This window comes from Corapipo altera, unplaced genomic scaffold (genome assembly GCF_003945725.1).
Source record: "Corapipo altera isolate COAL_440 unplaced genomic scaffold, ASM394572v1 22, whole genome shotgun sequence".
NCBI classification, from domain to species: Eukaryota; Metazoa; Chordata; class Aves; order Passeriformes; family Pipridae; genus Corapipo; species Corapipo altera.
The window spans coordinates 3,500,592-3,510,318 of NW_020884886.1; the positions used below are offsets into that span (position 1 = coordinate 3,500,592).

Here is a 9,727-nt window from a genome sequence, read left to right on the forward strand (position 1 = left end):
AAAAGTTTTCCTGGTATAATAAGTAGAACAAAGATCATTTGGGAATAAAATGTATCTGTTTGATCCATTTGATAATTTCCATCTGGATAGCATTTGTTTCCCTCAGTAAAAGGAATGGGAGCTGCCTATTTCTAGGCAATCTGTTAAGTTTCTTTCATAGAAAAGGGCGGTTTAGCTTTTCCTTCCATATGGACATACGTTATTACATTTACAAACATGTTGTTCATCTTTTTTTTTTCAGATCCTATAAGAAATCTTAATTCCTAGGTGGGTTGGGATGTGGGTTGGATATTCTCTTTTCTTGTTTTTTCCATAAGTCCTTAAGAGAGAAGAAAGACCCTTGCTTTTCTGTATAGATAGGTACTAGTTAATTTACTAAACCAAAAGAAACCTTGCTTTTCAGAGCAGAAAGAAAGTTAACTGTAATAAGACCAGAATAATCATTGTTCCTCTGGGCCTGACCATGCTGGAGGAATACAGGTCTGCACGTGTGGCTCCCTGCTATCATGGAATCCAAGTCATGAAACCTCTGTCATAAATAAGGCAAGTTCTACCTCAAGATTCCCCCTCTAGAACAGTGGAGTATTCTAAACATTAAAAAAATCGTTATACCACAGAGAAACTGTTTTCTCAGTACAATGAGGTGATGCTGGTTAATGCTGTGGGTTTGCCCAGGGACTACTGTATCTTGTGCATTTGTAGCATTTTTAATGAGCTTTTGAGAAAACTTGTGTATCAATGGGAGAACATCAGAGCTGCTTTGCTCTGGCACCCTGGGCGGGCAGGGGGGTCTACACTCTGCTTCTCGTGCTGAGCAGAGTTGTTCCAGCAGGAATTCCTCTTGCCCAAAATATCAGGAGCTACCCAAGTGCAACAAGCACACAGGCATCGGTGCTTTGTCCTGCAATGCTTCTATTTGGAAACTGATTCTGTTCTCTTCATAACTTTTTTTTTGGAAGTGCTTCTGTCTAAAACCTTTGGAAAAGTACAAACCCCTCTTTCTAATATTCCTGCAAAAAATAGGATAACCCTATTTTCTTTATGAAAAGGCAAGCTTGGAATTTCTTTTCCTTTGGCAAACCCGTGTGCTGTAGTCCTGTAGAACTGGAACATTGTATGACTACCTGGAGCCAAGGAAAGGGGCAAAAATTAGGAAACGAATATGACTCTGTGCCTGGTGTTTTAGGGCCACACCTCCTTCATTTTCTTACTAGTAGGCCATAGACACTGCTTATTCTCTCTTTCTTGGTTTGCTTTGGTAGGTGTGCCCAGACAGCTCAATTGGAAATTTATCCACGGAACAGTTCAGAGTTAAAACAACTTTTTTTTGCTGCCACTGATAATCATTTGCACTACCAGCAGAAGTTGTCACCCCTAATCAGATCCATAAAAGCATGGATGGCTTCCAAATGCACTAATTCATCACCAGAGTTATGATTTTAGCAGCAATTGCTCCTTAGCATTTTGCACCTGGAATTGTTATTAATTTTCATATTTATCAAATAGCTGTAAATTCAGACCTCTAGGTTGCAAGTACTTGTAAGCTAAAGAGGTTTGTGAAGGATATTACACTCCAATTTCAACAGAGGCTTACCCTGATTCTGTAAAAGTTCAGTTAGGGTCTGGTCCTCAGAGGTTTTTCAGTGCCTTGGCACTCACATATTTCATCAGTGAGTTATGACTTTTGGATTTCAATGCTTTTTTGTTTTTTCCATTGCCCTGTCTACATTTTGGTAGTGCTCAGACTGGACACAAGTAATCTGAGAGAGAGCAAGCTCTGACTCTGTTGCATGATGGGTTTGAATTGAGTCCAGGCCATAACTCTCATGTTTGGGATGTGCAATCCAAAAGACAAGCACAGTTCCTAACTTCCAGAAAATAGTGGGCTTTTTTCCGTGTTCAGACCTTTAACAATCTGCACCAGTGAACAGAGCCATGTCACAGACAGCTGGTGAGGAAGGCACTTGCCTCTTTTGCAGTCTGCATCTGTTGTTCCTCCTACATGGGAAGAGGGGTCCCACCAGACCTCACATGCCAGTGTCTCAAACACAAGATTTTCCCGGTATGATGAAACAGATCTCTTTTCTGAGAAGCTCTGAGATTTCTTGTTATTGGAAACAAAAGATTTAGCTGGAAAAAGAGGATTCCACATTAGCTTGGCTATCTGTCTTCTTCAGGAGTGCTCCTAACTGTCATGGTGACAGGAGGTGATGAAAAAGAGAGTTGATCGGGTTTCTGGTGGCAGGAGATCTCATTATTCACAAAGTCCACAAGCCACAGGGAAATTATGAAGGATTTAAGGCTAGCAGGCTGAGTTGGCTAAAGGTGTTTCTTTCCTACTCACTTTAAAGAAGGAGAGGAGGGAGAAAAAAAAGATTTAAGAGAAGAAATGATGGAAACAACAATGTGTCCAGAAGCAGAAACAGAGGCTGGTGGAAAAAAGGACTAAAGGAAAACAGGCAAGCGTGTGTCAGGCAGGACAACAATTTGAACTTGAATCCTTGTTTCTCAGTTCTGATGATTATGTTTTATAGAACATATATATACTTAATTTTTAGCACACATTTAATTCTTCAGTAGAGCATGGTTAAAATCAGAAACATTACAATTTGTGGTGAAGATATAAACAGCTTCCTTCAGTGATGGAAGGCTTTTTATACTGCTAAATGGCCTATATCAGAAACAAATAATATAACTACTGTAATTGCTTGTCTTTCTCCATACTGGTGTTTGCATGGAACATTTTCAACAAGGTACCTGAAATAATATTCAAGATGAACTCTAATTCTGGATTGCCTTATGTGTATGTTGCTCATGTAGTAATTATAAAGGGAGAAAACACAGGTTTTATTAGATTTCTTAGAGATGCATTTTAAGAAGCAAATGTCATATGATGCATTAGGCTAGTCTTCAGAATGGGAAAAAAAAGGAGGAAGTGTCCTTCTGAATTCATGGCTGAGACAGTTAATGCAAACATTTTTCACATGAAATTCGGTCTCGCTGTGGAGGTCTTTGTCCCTCCACAGCACACAGCCAGAATTAGAAGTCTTCTGTTTGTTTGACTCAGATGGGAAAGCTCCTGTGCCCAGCTGCATGGAGCCCTGGTGCTGAAGGCTCCATTATCAGGGAGTGGAGAGGGAATGGGTCAAAATGAAGAAACAGATGCTGTCTAGGCAGGAATTCCCACTCGCTTTGTTTAGTCACCTGGCTGTTAAGGAAAGCCCATGTCAACGTTTTCAGCTGACAGCCTTTTCATAAGATTAGCTGTGACAAATACAACACTTTGTTTCCCATTGAGAGAGGTGATGTTTGTTACTACTGAGTCACTTAAGTTGCAGTAGTGGATTTTCTTTTTTTCTTCTTCTGAAAGTATCTTTAGATGAGATAGAAGTAGTATCTGGTTAGCAAACACAAATTAAACAGCCAGTTGAAGCTTTCTTCCTTTGCCAGAGCCCTTACAGCTCTCTTTGTGCTCTCTAAGATTTTACCCAGGCAGATCGTGGCTTTTTCAATCCTGATGATGTGTAACAGTTGGATCTGGCTAATATCTATGCCCTTAATGAGTTATTAAAGTGGGCAGCAGCATTAAGAATTTATTTTGTACCTTTTTCAGATCTTTTAATTATGAAACAGCACTGGCTACTGCTGCTAAAAAGGGCTTTGCTGCTGCTGAGTCATGGCAGGACAGGGCTTGTGCAAGTTGTACCTGTGTGGTACCTGCACACACGCTAACACTGTGGCCTGGACATCCTTTGAGCAATTAAGTTACAGCATTCAAATTGCTGAATGTCATTTAAGGCATAATTTCCTAAAAATTGACTTTATTCTTACTTGCAAGGTTACCTTCTCATGTATTTTGCAGGCATATACTAGAACACAACTAGTGAAGTCAAATAGTCCAATTGTTCTGTTGTTTCTAATGCTTAGAGAATGGAAACTTGTTTGTGGATAGTATAGAAATATGCCTGTTGACAGAAAGGGAGATTAATAAAAAAATGAGCCAGCAGCTGGAGGTAGACACCTGGGGGAAGAGAAGAGGGCAAACTGATCCTTCTCAGGGCTTTTGTCACTTGCTGCTCAAAGACTTTTCATGTAGCAAAGTTGGTTTCTATACATTCAGTGAACCTTGATGGACTTTCCTTCTATTAAGTTGTCAAGTCTCTCTTGAACCCATATAAACTTTCTCTCTTTGCAGTGTATCATGGAAGGGAGTCCCAACACTTAATTACACATTAAGAACCAGTTTTTAACGAACCTGTTAGAATCATTGCACCCTGGCTCTCGTCATTCCTGGTTTCCCTCTCTATTAGGTGTACTCTTACCCAAGAATCAGTCTTCACTGTAGAAAGTAAAGTTTGCACAACAATCTGCCTGACAAACAGCATCTTTGTTCATTCTTTGCTTTTGGACTCAAATTTCCAAAGCCATTTCATGTCATATATAAACATTTTTGAAAAGTTCTAAAACCTCTCTCCTCCAAAATTGCAGACTTTGTTGTTAATGGTCATTTACTACTTTTTTCTCACTTTTTATTTAAGAGAAAGTGCTCACTGGGTCAGTTCCAGAGCACAGACAACACTTTTGGAGATATAACTAAGTTAGGAAATAAACACCTTTTTTTTTTTTTTTTTTTTTAACTATTCCAGGTAAGTACTTCCATTTGATATACTTGACATTTCTTATGTTTTGTCTCCTCTGTACAGCACCTCGGAAATCCTCAGTTTCACAAATTATTGTCTCAGGTTACTACAGGCTGGGGCAAAGGAAGAAAGAAAAGCAGAATGAGAGTCTCCTCTTGTCAACCCTTTAACACTGTGTATGTATCTCCAGGCTTCCTCTTCCTTTTTCAATTGCTACCTGTTCTGATAAGACTTGTAAAGCCAAAGCCTTTATGTCTTTAGGTCACATTTCTACCCCAAATGCCCACTCATTCCACTGTTGAATATTAAGAAAGACAGTCACCCTTTTCTGTTTGTGTTCTGTTTCTCAAACACAAGGTTTCTCAACCTTGTGAATTTAGCAGCTATTTGTTTCAGCTATTTTCTTTTTCATTCCATCCTGTTCTATTATACCTGCTTATTTTCATTCACTATTTTGTCTGTTAAATGACAGATTACTTTATTAATATAATTTTACTACCACATGTGATGCAATATTTTAATGAAAGTTTATTAGAGTGCCTAGCTAATGCTGAAGATTACTCATTACATGAGTAATGATTTAATAATCTCCAAAACACAGAATTAATAGGGAAAATCACAGTGTTGATAAGGAAGGGCTGATACTGGAAAGCTGTGTCCCTGTTGAATCAAAGCATTTAAAGCATGTGCTGAAATTGCATTGTAACTTGAATGCTGTATTGGCCAGAGGGTAACAATTGACTTAATAGTACAAAGTCAGATAAAATGTTGTGCTGAACTGGGGACACGAAAATTGACTTTCCTCACTAAAAAGATGAAACCTCCAGTGCCTAATTTTATGCTATGTCAGTGATTAAAAATGCAAATGAAAATAGTATTCTTGTCGTATGATTTTTGTTTTCTCTTCAGGGATGACTTTGCCAGTTGTATCAGTCTACATTATTTAACAGTGGGAAGAGGCAGCCTGATGTTTGATTCAGAGAGATGATGATGAATTAAGATGTTGCAATATGACTTTCAATGCAGAATACAAGGTAAGTTCAATAAAAAGGAACATTTAATGTTTTATCTCAAAAGACATTAAGTTCAATTTAATTTTTATGCTTTTATTTTTGTATAGTTTCATTTAGATAGATAAAACCATCTATGCTAATTTTTAGGAGTGTTAAATTTCAAATACAGCTCATTGATCTTGAAAGACTCAATAAAATCAATAGAACCATTTCTGGTGACAAACCCACATCTGCCATTTTTTCCACAATGGTCACTGACATATAATCTCTTTTGTTGCCTTACCAAAAAACAAAACAATAAAAAAAAATAAAAAATTAAGCAGCAAACTAAATAGAAATTTATGTCATCAGAATAGTTTTAAAATCAGCTTTTAAAAATTGGGCTTAATGTAATTATTATATTTTTAGCTGAAATACCATGTTTATTTATATTTCCTATTCCCCTTGGAGGCTAGATTTCTTGCTCTCATTGATTCTGGTCAATTACTTGGATTTGGCCAGGACTCGGGTTGTGCACTGTTGCTGAGTCATCCAATATGTATCAACTATTTATCTGCCTCTGTGAGCTGTGTAATGTTTACTTTGATCATATTTGAGATCCACACAGTCTTAAGTCTAGTTCCCTTCACCATACCTTTAAAATACAGCAGCTTTATCTTTTACTGAGGTACAGAGAGATTTAAGTCCAAGGTCATGCACAGTCTGTAGCAAATCAAAATATCAAAGTCTGGTCTAAATCCAAAGGCAGTGCACTAAGCACTAGATCCTCTTATGTCAAGAAGGAAGAATTGACAAATTTTTACCCAATACAAATAAATGTATTAAAAGCTGACGTGTAATTTTAATGGGAGATTGATTAATTTGCATTAACTAGTCTGGAGAAAAGAAGATCAAGGGAGAGAGACCTTATCACACTCCACAACTACCTGAAAGGAGGTTGTAGAGAGGTGGGAGTTGGTCTCTCCTCCCAGGAGAGTGACAGGGCAAGAGGAAATAGCCTCAAAGTTGCGCCAGGGGAGGCTTAGATTGGATTTTAGGAAAAACTTTTTCACTGAAGGGGTTGTCAGGTGCTCGGACAGCCTGTGCAGAGAAGTGGTGGAGTATGAAGGTATTTAAAAGATGCGTAGATGTGGCACTCAGAAATATGGTTTACTGGTGGACATGGCAGTGCTGTGTTAATGGTTGAACTCAATGATTTTAAAGGTCTTTTCAACCTAAACAATTCTATGTTTCTAAATAGTTTTAATGCTTGCTTAAGGTGCGAGACTGATTACCTGGGAGATGCAGGAATCCTATATTCATTAACAGACACAATAATTTACATTGATATAGCTATTGAAAGCTTGTGTAGGCTTGAAAGTTATACTTCTCTACAAAAATGAGAGTTCATAGTCTGTACTTTGATCCTTTGGTTGCCTGAATGCTTGCATTACTATGAATAGAGGAAACATGCTATTGGATTCTTTATGAGAGTCTGGTCCATCTTCCCCTATCACAAATCAGATGGTTTTCTCACTTTCACAGTAAGTCCAATGTTTCCTCTGTCTGTGCCATTAGGCCCCTTCATATCCTCCAAAGACCTGCAATGCTGTTAACTATTAGCTCCTGACAACTGGCTGGGCTGGAGACAGTTCTTGCTGCACCTCACTTGGTTCTAGGTATGTGCTCATGTTAACCAGCACATGTGTGCTGACTGAGTCAGGTTCACTTGCCTCTTTTTTTCTTATGAAAACTGAAAAAACTTGCCAATTAACTATTGAAAATGCAATCTATTATCAATATATAGATTTAGGACACTATCTTCTTTATACTACTTTGGTATAGATGCACTATACATGGGGTACTCTACTACTATTACCTGTGGTTTAAAATTATTTACTCTTTGCAATTCTTCAGCATCTTCCTATGCATAATTAATTTTAAATGTATGTCTTTGCTGCCCTTCCCAGTTCTCTAAACATAGTTCCTATGAGTATAACATCACTTCTAGTCATCCTGTCATTTGGATTTATGGATATGTCATCTGAAATGACTTATGAATTTTCAGAGGAATGTTGTTTCCATCTTCTTATCAAGGCCTTGGTCCTGCCTTGTTAAAGACAATAGTAGTACTATTTTCTTTACTAAGAACAATTTCTAAAATACAATAACTTCTGTAACATGTGGTTTAAGATGTCTGTATAGACATGCACATTTGGGAACAGCTCTTTAGGCTGTTTAAATTGTGTGTCATCATACTAAGATAGTAGTTGAAGAATTATTATTGCTTATAATTGCCATATGTTTGTGTCTGGTTCTTTTGGTCAGCATTTATACTGTAGGTAGTACTCAGGAGAATTTTTTGCAAGCAGAAACTGCAGTTTCATGACTGTTGCCCTTGCTCAGCATCAACTAAGCGCTGATTCTTTGAGCAGTCCTCTTGAAATCCATTGCTTCCTGAGGATTAAGTTGCACTTTGCCGTGAAAAGCTGAAATTCAGTCCAAATAATCCAAATTAACTGAATAGACTGAAGATGTATACACTGACTTAGAAGATCATTTGGGTATCTGCACAGCCCCAGTCAGAGGGGACCTGGCATGAATATGTGCCACTTCATTTATGCAATGAACACTGGGTCAAGTCAGAGGAATTCCTATGGCTTTCTGTAGCACAGGTCCAGCCAGACCAAGCTATTAGCTTCCTGTGAAAGCCTGGAAGTGTATCTTTTGTTTGAAAATAGCCTGAGAGTTGCTGGAATTCTAAGGATGTTTAATTATTTAAAGATGCTTAAGCAAGTCAGTTATCTAAATATGCATGTGGGGAGGAGGGGAAGAAGAGTAATGACTGCAGGTTTTGACCTAATATACTTAGCCTGGGCTTTCAATTTTTACATATATATTGCTGTCTTTTGTTGCCTTTCTGCAGTAATTGGTGATTGTGAACCAGAGGATAAACTTGAAACCATATATTAGAAAGCTTTAATAGGACAATTTCTAGTCATCTATTTGAATATCATTTGAATACTGGCTGTGCCAAGGCCCGAGAGGCTTTTATGTTGCTTGTCTCCAAGTCTGACAGAAGATTTACTTGCCCTTGAGTCTATCTAATCAAATCATACTTTATCACTGATAAAGTAGATGCTATGAAACATACTTTACTCTTTAATAACCACATTAGACTTCATGACCACCAAAGGCGATTATCTATCCTGTATTAAATAAAATAAACATGTGCTTTCCATATCAACTTATTACCTACTTTTGTTTTCTGCCGTGGTTATACCCAGATGAGGAATTGTGTAAATCTGCCATGAGTTTAGCAAGTGCTAACATAACCCAAGTCTTTGTTGAAAGACATTATTTATTCTATCAATATTTAATGTGGACCAACCACTGACCTGCATAATTTGATAGAGATGGGTGAGCTGCTCCCTGAACACCTCTAAGGCTCTCATGCTTTCTTCACTTTTTAGAAGTGATGTAAGAAAATAAACATCAAACTCTGTGTTCGGGAAAAAAATGTGAAACAAGCTATTAGTACTTGGTATTGCACATATATTTTCCTGTCCTTTTTCCTGAAATTCTTTTTCAGCTCATCAGTTTCTCTTAGCTGATTGGATGTCCAAGGGCTCTACTGGCACACCAAGGCTGGTTACCAGCACACAATATGTGACGTACTTTCTCAGACACACATTAGCTTCTGCTGGGATTTGTGGTTCTTCCCCCAGTGAGCCCCTAGCAGACATCAAGTTGTTCGTGATAAGTGTCGGGATGAGACTAGGTCAGTTTGCTCTTGGTAGCATTACTCCTGCTTAGCCTTATCCATGCTTTGTTGGCTCTAAATGCTGAGGCAGCTTTCGAGTCTGTTATGGCAGCTCTTTAAGAGCATCATTTGCAGTTATTACTCTAAGTACACCGAGATTATGTTTATTTCTCTGAACTAGAGTTAACCCTAATATTTTTCAAAACAAATTCCATGAAGTCATCATTCATGCTGCTTTGCCTATATGTCCTTTTTCGCAGGTATGTTAATCATCTTGCATTATATGATTCAGTTTGTGATCTAAAAATGCTATTTGACCCTTTCTTTCTCAT

At 37.9% G+C, this 9,727-nt stretch overlaps 1 protein-coding gene across 5 annotated transcripts in view; it reads left to right on the top strand.

Annotated features, from left to right (window-relative positions):
* CUNH4orf50 (chromosome unknown C4orf50 homolog) overlaps positions 1-9,727 on the top strand; it is an 86,705-nt gene that overhangs the window by 48,106 nt on the left and 28,872 nt on the right. For all 5 annotated transcript variants that reach the window (XM_027642636.1, XM_027642638.1, XM_027642639.1 and 2 more), the window contains 2 exons: positions 4,704-4,816; positions 5,550-5,674. The gene's annotated coding sequence lies outside the window, so the exon portion shown is untranslated. The remainder of the gene's footprint in view (positions 1-4,703; positions 4,817-5,549; positions 5,675-9,727) is intronic.